Source organism: Carya illinoinensis, chromosome 14, assembly GCF_018687715.1.
Source record: "Carya illinoinensis cultivar Pawnee chromosome 14, C.illinoinensisPawnee_v1, whole genome shotgun sequence".
NCBI lineage: Eukaryota > Viridiplantae > Streptophyta > Magnoliopsida > Fagales > Juglandaceae > Carya > Carya illinoinensis.
Genome location: NC_056765.1, coordinates 15,039,311 through 15,055,845, shown reverse-complemented (window position 1 = coordinate 15,055,845; position 16,535 = coordinate 15,039,311). Strand labels below are relative to the sequence as shown.

At 38.5% G+C, this 16,535-nt stretch overlaps 1 non-coding gene across 1 annotated transcript; it reads left to right on the top strand.

The window, feature by feature from the left end:
* The first annotated feature begins 10,576 nt into the window (after nt 1-10,576).
* On the top strand, nt 10,577-10,684 carry LOC122295226. The gene has a single exon (XR_006237890.1). It is a non-coding gene; the product is annotated as a small nucleolar RNA R71 (small nucleolar RNA).
* The last annotated feature ends 5,851 nt before the right edge of the window (nt 10,685-16,535 follow it).

The following is a 16,535-nucleotide window of genomic DNA, read 5'->3' as shown; positions in this document are numbered from 1 at the left end:
CAATTCCCGATAGTCAATGCACATACGGAGGGTTCCATCTTTCTTCTTAACAAATAAAACTGGTGCACCCCACGGCGACGTACTAGGCTGAATAAATCTCTTCTCTACCAGTTCTTGCAACTGAGTCTTCAACTCTTTCAATTCAGCCGGTGCCATGCGATAAGGAGCTTTATGCACAGGAGCCGCTCCAGGTTCCAAATCTATAACAAACTCCATTTCCCGAATAGGGGGTAGTCTGGGCAGGTCATCCACAAACACATCGGGGAATTCTTCCACAACTGGGATGTCTGCCAAAGACTTCTTCTCAGACGGCGTGGACACCATCTGCACCAAGAATGCATCCGCTCCCCATGCAATCTCTCGTTTTGCCTGAATCGCCGATATAATCATTGGCTTTTCTTTTAATCTACTCCCCGCAAATTCCAGACAATCACCATCTGGAAGCTGAAAGCTAATTATCCGACTTCTGCAATTAATACTCGTAGAATATCGGTATAGCCAATCCATCCCGAGGATGATATCAAAACCCAACAGCTTGAACACCACCAAATCAGCATCCAAGAATCTTCCCTCAAAATTTAACGGGCATCCCAAAGCAACCTTGGAACACCACACCATCTCGCCATCGGGTAGCGCCACTACCATAGCCTTCGGCAATGGTTCCGCGACTAAATTACAGACCCGTGCAAACGTGGAAGACACAAACGATCGTGAAGCACCGGAATCAAACAAAGTACAAGCATAAAACTCATACAAACGGACTCTTCCTTAACCAAACACACAACCCATGAAATCCAAAAAAAACAACGAAGAAACCAAATGCACCAAAAATTAAATCCAACTTAAAAATTAAATTAATCCATACCTGTGATTACTCCAGCATCATGGGTCGCTGGTGCCTCATCATCCACCTCTCCGGGTGTGACAGCATAAACCCGGGCTTGCACTGCTTGTCTCGGGTTGGTTCTTCCACCGTGTCTACCTCCACGGCTTCCTTGAACTCTGACGGGGCAATCCCGAGCGATATGTCCCACTTGGCCGCACCGATAACACTGGGGTCCGCTACTCGTCCGACACTCGCCCTCATGAGCTCTATTACAAGCTCCACAAACAGGCACACGTCCTCCCATGCGAACACTTGAGGATGCTTGAGGTCGAGTTCCGGTCCGCTGAACAAACTTCTGAGGCGAACCCGAGCTGCTTCCTTCACCAGAAAAACTCCGCCTCTTTTGCCCTGGAGGGGAGCCCATACTCAGATTATTTTCCCGCTCTATAAGGGTGGCCACATCCACTAACTCCTGAAAAGTGGATATCCGATAGCTGACCACCATACGGCGTATGTCATGACGCAGCCCCTCCTGGAAACGATCTGCTCGCATCTCCTCAGTGGCGACAAGGTGAGGAGCAAACCGCTCAAGTTCTATGAACCTCCGGGCGTATAGCTCCACTGTCGCGCCCCCTTGGACCAGATTGGAGAACTCTCTTGCCTTTTACTTCCTTATCGATGCGGGAAAGAAGCGGTCATTGAACTCCTTCTTGAAATGCTGCCAGGTCACCGCAGCGAAAGATCCCAGTTCAGATTCCAACAACACCCTCTTGGTATCCCACCAATCAGAAGCGGTACCTTGCAAGAGATAGCTGGCGTAAAGTACTTGCTGTGCCTCAGTGCACCCACACACCTCAAAAGTCTTCTCCAGATCTTTGATCCATTTTCCAGCCTGAAGTGGATCCTCATTTCCAGTGAAGTGTGGAGTCCTATGCGCCAGGAAGCGCTCATAGGTGCATCCGGCTTGCACCATGCTACTGGACCCTCCTGGATACATCCAAGGCCCTCCCTGATAAGGCCAGGGACCTCCTGGTTGTGGCCAATACCCTCCTTGTTGCGGACAAGGCTCTCCTAACAATGGATAAGGCCCTCCTGATGGTGGACAAGGCCCTCCTGATGGTGGCCAAGGACCCCCTTGTGGTGGCCAAGGTTCTTGTGGTGGCCAAGGCCCTGACTGTTGAGACCTCGCACTTTGTTGCATAAACTCCGTCATCTGCCGAATTGCTTCGGCTATGGAGTCATCCCTGGAGGTATTGTCCCGTGGCTCCTGAGTATTTTTCCTTGGTCTCCCTGGTCTCCCCATATTCCTGTCACAACCCCACTCTTGACCCTCCTTTAAGAAAACAAATAAAACCATCATAAAACCAACAAAAACAAAAACAGCACTACACAGCAAGAAACAAAAGAAACCAGCATGCCAAAACATAACTAAATAAAATAAAAACACGCAAACAAGCCCAAACAAATAAAACGAATAAAACAACTATACTTAACATAATTTTCAAAACACAACTTTAAAAACATTCTGGTACCACCTACGGGACATGTGGTTTTACCCAGAGCCAAACCGCTCTGATACCACCTGTGACGTCCCCAAATCCCCACGCCCGAACACGGGGAAATCGAGACGTCCGGATGGTGACAACCCGGGCCACCACCCTATCGACGGGTGCCAAGTGTGTGCAAAGGCAACAAATGTGCACGAAAGAACACGCAGCGGATAACGAAAGTCATAACTAAGTACCAGAATTTTTCTTAACGTAATACAAGCTGTTTAAAACGTACGTAGATAAAATATTACAAAACACAAATACAGTTTTAAACAAATATAAAATATAGCCTCAGCAGCCCGGCGGAGCCGCATCCTCGGGCTCAGCCTCCTCCTCTTCGTCCTCTAACTCTGCACCAAAAGCTACGGAACCAAGAATGGTACCGCAGGTAAGTAAAACCCAAACACTACCAGATAAAAACACATAAAACCCAAACAAGATGCATGAAACATGCCAATGCACAAAGCCCAAAAAACACCCGTTTTCCACACACGCCAAAAACCCATTTGGCCCAAAAACACACAACCTTTCTAACTAACACGCCAAAAGTCACATTTGGCCCAATATCTCGCCAAAAGTCCATTTGGCCCAATACCACGCCAAAAGTCCCATTTGGCCTCTCAAACCATTATCCAAATTTTAACCGCGTGCACCATGACCTACCCTAGGGGTCATCCGCACACCCTGGCTCCAGTGCCACACCGCAGAGTACCACCGCGCGTGTGACACCTAACAAGCGATGCCCAGTTCCGTGCCCCGCGCGTGAGTAGCCAAGCATCCTCTAGCCCTCACCAGCAAAGGGCCACGGAGTCGGTGCGTAGGGCGATGCCCAGTTCTGCGCCCGGCGCGTTCGTAGCCAAGCAACCCCTAGCCCCCGCTCCCGTCGTCTAGCGACAACTCAGGGGACATCACTCAGTTTATTCCGCTCCCGAGTGACCAGAGGAGCTCCACCGGGATAATACCCCATCCCGGCTTGGGGTCGTGATACACACGCACCCGTAAAACCACTCACGCCAAAACACAGGCTTTTCACACAATTCCACAAACACACGTGCATGCACCATGCAATGCCATAACAATGCATAATAAAATAATCAAACAACATAAAACAATTAAACAGACAACTCCGTCCTCCATCCATCCGACCCCCGAAACTCCTCGGACTCAGTCCGGAATCAACCAACCAACAGATAAAATAAATTGAATGAGCAATATATATTTAAATCTGAAAATAGGGTTTGGAAAATACTTACAGTGCTATATGGCAATTTTAGAAAACACGCGGCGTTGCAAACGGCGGCGGAAAAGTAACGTCACAGTGAAAATTCACTGTGGCCGTGGGTTTGAAAAACCCACTTTTGAACGGGGACAAACTAGGACATGAAATTGATAGGGTATGGTCTAGGGATGGTTGTGAAGCTATTGGAAGTGATGAACGGCCGTGGGTGGCGGCGGAGTCGCCGGAAAATGGCCGAAAAACCCAAATCGGAAACTAAGCTCGTAGGAGCTGTTCCGGTGGTCGTTGGAGACCGGAAATGGGTGGGTTAGGACGGCAAGGAGTCGGTGATGAAGTGGTGAAGAAGTGGTGGCCGGAGGTGGAGCTACGGCGGCGGATCGGAGCAAAATCCGTGCGCCCTTCTTGGAGCTTTTCCGGCCAAACGGCCGGCCGGTTGGGGGTGGGCTTTGGAGGGGTGGTGCGCCGGAGGGAGGGGAAGAGAATGGGACTGGTGGGGGGCCGAGTGGTGGGTCGGTAGAGAGAAGGTGTTCGGCGTGAGGGACAGGGAGGAGAGAGAGAGAGCTTGGGGGGGGAACCGATCGGGGAGAGAGAAGAGAGAAAAAAGAAAAAGAAGAAAAAAGAAAAAGAAAGGAAAAAGAAAAGAAGAAGGAAAAAGAAAGAGGAAAAATAAAAAGAAAGGAAAAAAGAGAAAAGAAAAGAGATGTAGGGAAAAGAGGAGATCTAATCCTCATCCGGAAAACAAAACTAAACCGCCCAAAAAGAGGTTAAAACCACAAAACAACTAAAAGAAATAAAACACTACATCAAATAAATTAAATTAAATTAAAAATCAATTTTAAAACGCAAATAAATTAAAATAAATAGCTGATATATTAATTAAAATAAAAATAATTATTTAAGCGAAAATACCCTCAAAAACGGGTCATCACAAAAGGAGTACTTTAATTTAATTAAATATTGGTTCCTTTATTTTAAATTATTGTATTTTAATTGAATTTATTTAGCTGTGAAAATTATTTAGTAGAGCTTTCTTAATATTAATTATCATTTTGAGTTTAAATTGCTGTGTAATTTATTTTTAGTTTGTTTTTGGATTTAAAATTTTGTTGTTAGTATTTAATAATTATTTATTATATTTTAGCTTGACGTGGTGTTTAAATTATTTTATTCGTTTTATAGCTTTTAAAATTGTTTTCGTCGGATCAGTTTCGGGACTCCAGAGGTGAGGATTAGAACTCATTTCTTTTCCCCATCTTTTCTTTTTCTCTTTTTCTTTTTCTCTTTCCTTTTATTTTTCTTTCTTTTTTTCTTCTTTTTTCTTCTTCCTTCCCGTTCTTCTCCCTCGCGCAATACGTTCTCTCTCTCCTCACCATCGGCGTTTTCCTTCTACCGCCTAGACCACCGCCGTCCGGCCACTGTGGCCTACACCACCCACCCAGTTTTCTTCCCCTCTGACCGGTGAACCTCCCCACCAAGTTTCACCTCCATCCGAGCCACCGTTAGCCGCCACGAGCTCCTCCAAGCCACGCGGTTTTTCCCTCTTTCCACCGCCGTCGTTCCACCTCCGGCCACCATCTCTTCACCACTTCATCATCTACCTCTTGCTGTCCTAAACCACCCATTTCCAGCTCCGATCCGTTGCCGGAATAGCCCACGAGCTCATCCTTGTTTTTACCATTTTTCACTTCCACCGCCATTTCCACCGCCAACTCTCACTTCCATTAGCTTCATAAACACCTCTAGGTCATTCCCTATCAATCCCAAGTCTTGGTTTATCCTCATTCGAAAGTGGGTATTTTACAACCCACGACCATAGTGTATTTTACACTGTTACGTTGCTTTTTCTCCGCCGTTTGCAGCCTCTTGATCCTTCAAAAATTATTATATAACGCTGTGAGTATTTTCCAAATTCTATTTTAGATTTAAATATATTATTGCTTTTACAATAAATTCATTGACGGTTGGTTATTGGGGACTGAATCCGAGGAGTCGGGGGTTGGATGGATTTGAGGACGGAGTTGTTTGGTTGTTGTTGATATTGTGATTTGTTGATTAAATTGTATCTTGAGGTGTGCATTTCATGGAGCATGGATGTTCATGTTTTAAAAAGGAAAAATTGGATTTTTTTGCATAACGGCATACATGTACATGTGTTGAATCATGAAAACTGGGTTTTCATGCGTAAATGGATTTTTGGGTGCGTGTGTATCACGACCCCAAGCTGAGATGGGTCATTATCTCGGTGGAGCTCCTCTGGTCACTCAGGAGCGTAATATACTGGAGTTTTGACTTGAAGTCTTTGATGTTTAAAAATTATCTCTATCAGTTTTTATAGCTTGTAATTTGGTTTGAAACAATATTTGAGACTTGTAATATTTTATTATATGTGCTTTGAACGAGTTTGTATTTAAATAAAAATTCTGGTACTTAGTTATATGACTTTATTATCCGCTGCGCTATTTTATTTGTACACGTGTTGCATGTACACACACTTGGCACTCGTCGATGGGATGTGTGACCCGTGTTGTCATCATCCCGACGCCTCGATTTCCACGTGTCCGTACGTGGGAGTTGGGGGCGTCACAATGAGTGTGTGAAAGTGCACTCTAAATACCCTATTGTTGGACTAAAATGCTAAAATGTGAATAGAAATCATAGAAATTAGTGTGTATTCTTAAATTGAATTTCTATTTACTTTGGAATACTCCTAAGGCATTTTTTTACGTCTAATTTCATAGTTTATAAAAGAGCAAGTCAAGTCCAGTCAAATTCAAAGGAGGACATTCACGAGGTCTGTGAGCAATTTGGAAGAAGAAAAAAAGAAAAAAAATCACAAAATGAAACCACAAGAAGTCCAAGTCCGAAATTGGCTAGGAGACAGTCTGAACATATTTTAGTCTTTTGACTGTATGTTTTTACTCATATATCGGATTGATGCGATTCTTGATGAATTAAAAATCTATCTTAAAGCGCTATAACTTTGTCTCTAATAAGGATTTCCAAATTTGAACTCCTGAAGGGCGTACATGGCTGCCAATATAAGTCCTAAAATTTAGGCGATTTTTTTATGCGAAAATTAAGAGGACATTAGGGTTTCTTTCCTACTTTATATAAGCATATCATTTGCACGAAATAGAGAGGGGGGAGGAGGCACAAGAGGCAGATCTGAAGAGAGGAGAAAATCACTTCCATGGCCACCGTTCGTTTCAGTTTTCTCTGGAGATTTTTGTTGTCTAGTATATTTATGGGTAACTAAATTCTCAAGTAGGGTTAGGGATGAACTTGCGCATTAGATGGTATTTCTAATTTATTTTTAATTCATGTATTTGATTTTCAATTACTAAAACTCTTTTGTTTTATCATTCTCAATTCATCGTTGATGTTTTCTTCTCCGAATAATCGTAGAATTTAATCTATTTATAGACTCAGTTATGCTTTTTCTATTGAATGGATTAGCTCTTTGATTATGTTTAGATCAATTATTTATCTATATTGATTTAGTTTTTTGCTGCAATATCGCTCTCTGAGTATATTGTCGTCATTGGATTTTTTCAATAGGGGTAGTAATTTACATATTTTAAAAGTAGTGAATGATTTTTCAAAGGGTTAAATTTGATTTAATTTCAGTTTATAAATCTATACCTTCCGATTGGGAATTTCTGGAATTGACTTCCTAATTGAGTTATCCAATGAATTAAGAATAATTAAAATACCGGATTTGTACAAGGGATTCCCGACGCTCTACTGTTCGTCAAATTTGAGTACTTTTTCCGTTAATCACTTTGCTTCACTTTAATTTACATTTAAAATTAATCTTTGTTCTCCATTACTTATTTAATATTTTTCTTAGTTTCTTTGTTCCTCTTGCTATTCTTTTAATTTGTCTTCCGGTGGAATCGACACCCCAAAGCTATTCTACAATTACTGCGTTATTCTTTGGGCGTAATCAAATTTTGACTTTGCAACTTGTACTCTTCTCTTTTTTCTTTTTTTTTTTCTATCGTCTTCTTCTTCTTCTTTTTTAATTGAAAATGATAAAATAAAAGAAAGAGAATGCAAATTCCACACCTAGCATATACTTAGAAGTAAAAAGGGTAAGAAAATAGTATATAGGTATACTCCAATGTGGAGAGGCATGGATGATATGGGCATATGAAAAGAAAAGTCTACATGTGTTTATTGGCTCAAAGTTGGCTACTAGGGGTCTATGATGGAAAGTGATAGCTTGAAAGGCTCAAACGTTAATCCTAAGTTGACCTTCGTCATATCCCAAGTATATCCACCATCGTACCACAAACCATGTAATGATATTCTCAAATAGAAGTGCCCAATTCAACAGATGAATGAACGCTTATCACAATTTACTGCATTTGTATACTCTCAATCGTCTGCATTTGTATACTCTCAATCGTCTACATGAATACTTAAGCAAAAGAGTTCTCTAGCTACATGTGTCAAACCACCATCTTACCACAAAACTTGGATAAGTGCATTAAGGGTTCTGTGAATGCTTAGCAAAAATGATTATGGTGGGTTTGATGAATTCATGAAGATGGCTATGAATGAGAATGCGTACACATGTGAAAATGATGCACATGTGATGCAAATTAAAAAAAAATTGACACATGAAAATATGCCATAGAGTTCCAACAAGCATTTTAAATACTGAATTTGCACCGCCACCCCCCAATTTAAATGAAACATTATCCTCAATGTTTAAGAATCAAAATTGAATAGGGAGTAACTGAAAATGGTAGAATACACCTGATGAGTGACGATGGTAGCTCGCTAAGCACCAAAGATGGTAACCTGAAATGACGAAATGAAATTATCCTGCAATAAGAAAAAAAAAATAAAAAATAACAGCAAACAAAAAGGAAAAGAAAGAAAATAAGAGAAAACAAAAATAAAACAAAGCAAAACAAAATAAATAAAGAAAAACATCCATGGGTGGTGTAGTCAAGGTTAAAAGGTTGATAGACTGGATCCACAAGTGGAATATATTCCACTTCTGGAACTTGCCTATCAATTAATACTTTAAGGAATTGACCATTTACTTTAAAGATCCGACCATCCTTAGGATCTTCTATTTCTACCGTCCCATTTACAAAAACATTCTTCGCTACAAATGGGTCAGTCCATCTAAACCGAAGTTTTCCTTGGTGCTTGTGAAATCCAAAATCATATAAGTATATTCGGTCATTAGGTTTAAACCTCTTCCTAAGAATATTTTTATCATGAAACGTTTTTATTTTAACCTTATAGACTTTAAACTTAGGCAAAGGTTTCAATTTAACTCTTGGTGCTTTCATACTTACAGGAATATGTTTTTCACATTTCTTAGGCAACTCCTCAAATTTTTGTTGCCAAGCCTGTGTGCCATAATCCTTGTCTATGACTGCATCAATCATGTACGTTTGATGGCACTCGTCATCTATTGGTTGTTTCTCAATATGGAAAATGTTAACCTCCATGGTTATGTTTCCAAAAGATAGCTTCATCAACCCATTCCTGCAATTTATAAGTGCATTAACCGTAGTAAGGAAAGGTCTACCTAATATGAGAGGAACCTTAGAGTTAGACTCAACAATTGATTGAGTGTCCAAAATTAAGAAATCAACAGGATAATAAAACTTATCAATTTGGATCAAAACATCCTCAAATATCCCTCTCGGTTTCTTAACTGAACGATTAGCCAACTGAAGCACAATAGAAGTAGGCTTAATTTCACCCAAACCAAGCTGCAAATAAATGGAATAAGACATCAAATTAACACTAGCTCCTAGATCTAGCAAGGCTTGCCCAAACTCATGATTCCCAATATTACATGCAATGGTTGGACAATCAGGATCCTTATACTTAGGAGGAATTCACTGTTCAATTAGAGCACTAACTTGCTCTGTCAGAAATGCTATATTCTTAACATGGTGCTTCCTCTTAACCGTACACAAATCTTTAAGAACTTTTGCATAAGTGAGAATTTGTTTAATAACATGCAAAAGAGGAAGGTTAACCTTTACCTGCCTGAGGTTCTCCAAGATTTCATTACTAGGATCCAAAGTTCGCATACCAGATTTTAAAACTTGAGGAAATGGTACCTTAACTAGACCCTTGATTACCTCGGCATCCTTGGGGAACTCGGTACTATCATTGCTTTTTTCCTCTTCAACATCCTTTGGTTTTTCAGTTGTTTGGATGTGTAAGGACTTACCACTTCTTGTCACAATGGCATTGACCTCTTTCAAATTTTTTTGTGCAATATGCTAACCTTGGGGTGCGGATTGAGCTAGAGAAGGAAACTTGCCACGCTCATTCACACTCAAGGAGCTCATTATCTTGGATATATGACTCTTTATCTCTTTGTTTTCTTCAACAACCTGCATAATCAAAGATTCAAACCTTTGATTAGTTTTATTATGTGCCTCAATAAAAGTATGCAAAGTGTCTTCTAAAGGACTCCTAGAAGATGAAGGTGCATGATATGATCTAGAGGGTTGTGTAGGCTGTTGTTTTTCAGATTTCCAACTAAAATTGGGGTGATTATGCCACCCAGAATTGTAGGTATCAGAGAAAGGTGCAACAGGCTTCATGTACATACCTAAGACATTACATTGTTCCTCATACATCCCTCTCATCTCAGAAAATGTGGGACACTCTTTAGCAAGATGATCTATTCCGCCACACACAAAACATGGTCCAAAAGATTCTGCATTATTAGCCACTTGTATTGGCTTTAAGTCCTTAGTCTTCAACACCTCTAGTTCCCTAGTGAGCATCTCAACCTTAGCCTTTAGGTTATTCTCTTCCCTGAAATGGTAAATTCCACCACATTTAGGTTTCCTACAGGTCGTGACCTATTTGTGCTCTTAGTAGCACTAGGTCTAGTCCAAGTGTGAGCTTTTTCAGCAAGCTCATTGAGGTATTCTATGGCCTCATCAGGATCTTTCTGTAAGAACTCACCATTACACATGGTGAGGACACATACTCAATAGCTCCTTAAATCTCTCCCAAGACTGATACAAAGTCTCACTGTCCTTTTGTACAAAGGTGGAGATTTGCCTTTTTAAAGCATTGATCTTATGTTTGGGAAAGTATTTATTAAAGAAGACCTAAGTCATCTCATTCTATGACCCAATAGATCGTGGTCTTAATGAGTATAGCCAACTTTTAGCTCTATCCTTCAAAGAGAAAGGAAAGAACTTAAGTCTCACAATGTCATCAGTTGCATTTTGACTATGAAAAGTTGCAACTACTTCCTCAAACTCCCTAATTTGCACATATGGATTTTCATTTTCCAAGCCATGAAAAGTAGGGAGTAACGCCCAAAGAATAATGCGGTAGTTATAGCATAGCTTTGGGGTGTCGATTCCATAAGAAGACAAATTAAAAGAATAGCAAGAGGAACAAAGAAACTAAGAAAAATATTAAATAAGTAATGGAGAACAAAGATTAATTTTAAATGTAAATTAAAGTGAAGCAAAGTGATTAACGAAAAAAGTACTCAAATTTGACGAACAGTAGAGCGTCGGGAATCCCTTGTACAAAGCTGATATTTTAATTATTCTTAATTCATTGGATAACTCAATTAGGAACTCAATTCCAGAAATTCTCAATCGGAAGGTATAGATTTATAAATTGAAATTAAATCAAATTTAACCCTTTAAAAAATCATTCACTACTTTTAAAATACGTAAATTACTACCCCTATTGAGAAAATCCAATGACGACAATATACTCAGAGAGCGATATTGCAGCAAAAAACTAAATCAATATAGATAAATAATTGATCCAAAAATAATCAAAGAGCTAATCCATTCAATAGAAAAAGCATAACTGAATCCATAAATAGAATAAATTCTGTGATTATTTGGAGAAGAAAACAAAAGAGTTTTAGTAATTAAGAATCAAATACATGAATTAAAAATAAATTAGAAATACCATATAATGTGCAAGTTTATCCCTAACCATACTTGAGAATTTAGTTACCCATAAATATACTGGACAACAAAAATCTCCAGAGAAAACTGAAGCGAACGGCGGCCATGAAAGTGATTTTCTCCTCTCTTCAGATCTGCCTCTTGTGCCTCCTCCCCCCTCTCTATTTCGTGCAAATAATATGCTTATATATGGTAGGAAAGAAACCCTAATGTCCTCTTAATTTCCGCGTAAAAAAATCGCCTAAATTTTAGGACTTATCTTAGCAGCCACGTATGCCCTTCAGGAGTTCGCATTTGGAAATCCTTATTACAAACAAAGTTATATCCCTTTAAGATAGCTTTCTAATGCATCAAGAATCGCATCAATCTGATATGTGAGTAAAACGATATAGTCAAAAGACTAAAGTATGTCCAAACTGTCTCCTAGCAAATTTTAGACTTGGACTTCTTGTGGTTTCATTTTGTGATTCCTTTTTCTTTTCTTCCAAATTGCTCTCAAACCCCATGAATGTCCTCCTTTGAATTTGACTGAGATTGCCTTGCTCTTTTATAAACTCTGAAATTAGATATAAAAAAATTACTTAGAAGTATCCCAACGTAAATAGAAATTCAATTTAAGAATACACATTAATTCGTATGATTTCTATTCACATTTTAGCATTTTAGTCCAATAATAAGGTATTTTGAGTGCACTTTCGCACACTCATCACCTAGCAATCAGAATGATTACACTAAGAGTACCTAGTACTCTGACAATCAGAATGATTACATCACGAGTATTTTAAAACACGTACCCTAACAATCAGAATGATTACGTTAGGAGTATCTGCATAACTGAACTTGAACGGCATTTTGACAATCAAAATGATTTTGGCCAAAGGTATCTCGTGTGAATTACAAGTGGAGATGCTCGGACAGTCATAATGATTACATCACGAGTATGCTAGACATAACTAACTTAAACGTAACTCGAAAGACATGACTTATTTGAGATGGAAACACTTCGTAACATGACCGAACATGTAACAGATATCATACTTGACATGACATACTTGCAGCAGTGAATATTACATGATATGACATACATATAATATATAGCATACTTAACTTGGCATACTTATAACATACAACAAGACATGAAAGAATAGATTGTGTAATAGATAAATATTCATGATAAAATAAATCATGCATAACAGATAAACATGTAATGACGAGGCATGGTAAGGCATATATGATAACATACATACATAGATTGTAGTTCCCTTACCCATCATACATACACAGTAAACTGATAGTAAGTTAGAAGCTAACTTACCTTAATTGTCGTGTTCTACGAGAATAAAGCACAAAACACGAGAAACTGTAAGAGGATATTCTAAAAGTTAGAAATTTAATTACTAACAATTAGAAATGTGTAAAAGAGACAACTTAGAGTAAAATTACCATTTTACCCTCTACATATGGAAAAATGACCATTTTACTCCTAACTTAAGGATTTCACATCCTAACTCCAAATATTTCTAAAATTTACATTGCTCATGTAAATTTTCTCTTGATTTTTGCAACAAGGATCTTCCTATCCTAAGTTTAAAACCATACTTAAGAAATTAATTTAGAAAAAGCTAATAATCAACATGAAACTTTTTGTAAAATGATTCAAACACTTGAATCACAAGTTTTGATCCTAAATCAAAACATATCTAAGAATTCCAAAAAATCAAATCTTACTTCTAACATATTCATTACATCATCCTAAGATCAACCATGTTTTAAATCATCAAACTAAAGTCACAAAAATCACAAAATTACACTTGGAGTTTTTGGTTTTACACTTAGTCGAAAAACATAAACTTTTTGTTTTCAACTAGCTTTGATAAATCTATTTATCAATGTGTTAAGAAGGTGAGATCTTTGAAATAAAGCATCACATGGTTTAAAAATGTATCCTAAAGAATATTCAACCATCAAACTTAAAATCATATGGCTAAAAAGCAATAAAACCTGGATCTCATCCAAAAAATCAAATCTTAGGCCAAACCGAAATCCTCTTGCATAGAAAAATCATATCTTTGAAACTAATACTAAATATCTTCAAAATAACATCCTAACATGAAAATAAGAGACTTAGGATATCATATAAAAATATCAAAGCCTATAGAGTAAGAACAAACCACGAAATATTCAAATTTTCTCCAAATAAAAACTGTTTTTCCACTTCCAGTTTTCAAGTTTCTAGATCTAAGAAAATATATCATCAAAAGCTTTAATCATTCAACAAAACTTCAATGAAAGCTCTTAAAAACATGCTAAAAAACACTCCATAAAAGTTCCGGATCAAGATATGTCCATTAGCTTGGTCAAACATTCCAAAACAAAACATACTCTCCAGTTTCACGCTCAGAATGACCTTTCCATGGTTAAAAATACTTTTTACCAAAAAAAATCACGATGGAATGATACAAATAATATATCTATGGAAACTATACTCAAAGAGGAAAAACTTTTATGAAGGAGTCATCGTTTGAAAATACTTACAAAGGGTCTAAAATCTTCACGTAAAAAGACCTAGAAATCTACCTGAGAGAGCTCTTTTGGGTTTCTCTCTAAGAATAGGGTGAAGAAGTGATTAAAGGGAAAGAAGTGTGTCTTAAATGACTCTAGAATTCTGGAGGGGGAAGATATGGGTTTGAATGACCCTTGATTGGAGGTGGCTATGTGATATAAAGTGGAGAATAGTCAGGGGAAAGGACTGCTTGCAAAAGCTATGAGGTAAGGAGTTGAAGAGGTGGGTTTCTCCATCACATCAAGCCACTAATGGATGCAGCCAAGGGCAGTGGATGGTCTTCCATGTGGGGGAGGAAGCTTCTTCAAGAAGCTTTGCCAACGTGGCCAAATTCGTGGGCCTTGGTGGTCCTCAACCAAGTGGGCTTCAATTTGGGGTTTAAAGGGGCTTTGGTTAGGGTTTGAGATGCTATCAAGCCCAAATCCAATTTTTCTTAGCCCAATCAAATTTTCAAGGTTTAAAAGGTTAGATAAAGATGCCATAACAAGGATTTGAGAAGTTAATAGCATGTGAAAGTGATTTAATCAAGTGATTAAACACAATGCTAGAAATTGGATCAAAAAGGGTTTGAAGGCCAATTTAGGGTTTGGGAAAACCGTTTAGGGTTTTGGTTTCAACCAAGCTTTTGGGGTTTCAATTAGATTCCAACCATTTAGGGTTTAACTAGGGTTGAAACCCTCTTTGATCTGGCTCAATTTGGTTGATTAGATAAAACAAAGTTTTGCTTATGTGGCATGATCTTACACCTTGATTTCCTTCACAAATCTATCTAATGGTTCCTCTTTGTGCCAAGTGTCTAATACTATTCACTATGTGTGGCTAAGATCTTGCCAAGTGTCCAAATAAAACTTCTCGAACCTAATTTTGACATTTCACATTGTGATTTTGAAAACACTATACTTACTATGTTTATCGAGGTTACTATTAACTCTAAAAAAATGCATAATAAACTTAGTACTGAAAAATCCTAAATATTCATATTAACTTACAGTGAAAATCGTTTAGCAAGACTCAACCCCGAAGTGTCCCTAAAAATAAATTTACAGTTCCGAATAGGCATTTCGTTCGAAATTATGAAAATGAGTTATTGCCCCATAAAATCCTAAATATTCAACTGAGTCTAGTGATGTAGACCATAACATATTCTGACACTTCTAACTACTTCAAACAATTAAAATCACATTTTTGGCACCATAGTAGGTGATAACATTGAGTATGTTGACAAACTAAAACCTTTGCAATTAGTAGAATTGTGAAAACTTATGGAGTTTTAACGAGGTTCCTAAAATCTATAAAAATTATACCATTGAATTTCTAACAGGCTGTTACACTACTTCCTCCATCTTTGCAAGCCTTCCTTCCATATTTCTTGATGATACCTCTTGGTCTCTAGTTGCTTGTGATCAATTAGTAGTGGGCATGTGAAAAGCACGTTGGTTGTAGGACAAAGGGTCCCATAGGCGGTACCAACTATTATGGACATGTTTCACCACTACTCATGTACGATCACCTACAACCAAAGAGTAGGGTGGGTTGAGGGTCCGTGGGAACTCCTCATATGCCTAAGTCAATAGTCGCAGTTAGAAATTAGATAATCTCCATGCACTTAGGTTCTTTGTATATATAAAGCCCATGACCCATTTGTTATTATCAGATAGCAATCTTATCCCCTATTTGAGATTCAAATTTTGAGACGGCAGGTTTATCTATTCTCAAACGATATATCCCCCTTCCTAATGGATTCTCAAGCAGTTGCATTCTTAGTAATTGAGATAAAATTGGACCCTAGAGATGGGGAGGCTATGGGTTAGTGGTCCGATGTATTGACCGAAGTCCATTAGTTAGCCCAATGGGCCCCAAAGGACATTGAGCCCTTTCCACAACCAGTATTCAATTGCAAATTTCTCAATTGAAGACACTCGATCAATACACAAGAAAAACCAGCCTATCCAGCCATGCATCTACATATTTTGACAGAAGCAACATACAAATATGTTTTGAATTCCATTTCTTCTATATATGAAAGGGAAAATAATTCCTATTCTCATTTGAAACTGGAATGTAGCTTGTAAAGTAGAGTTATTTAACAACTAATTGGCTTGTGCATCTTTGCAATAATTTTGCGGTTTGTCATGAAGCAAGATGCTATAGACCTTCAAAGCCTATAAATTATGGGCAACAAACATTAGCCAACAACATCATCTAATTGATGGCAGCACATATGCATAATGTAGATTTTGTGTATCCAACTTCAACTTTTCACCTATGGGGCCGCCATCCACCAATAGAAGTTTCTTGGTGTTCTCCATTTGTTTGACAAGAATTCCTGAAAATTGACCATAAAATTAGAACATATGTATTAAACTTGATCTTGGATAAGCAGAATTTGAGCTTCACCAGAGACATCTCCCTTATTTTTGGA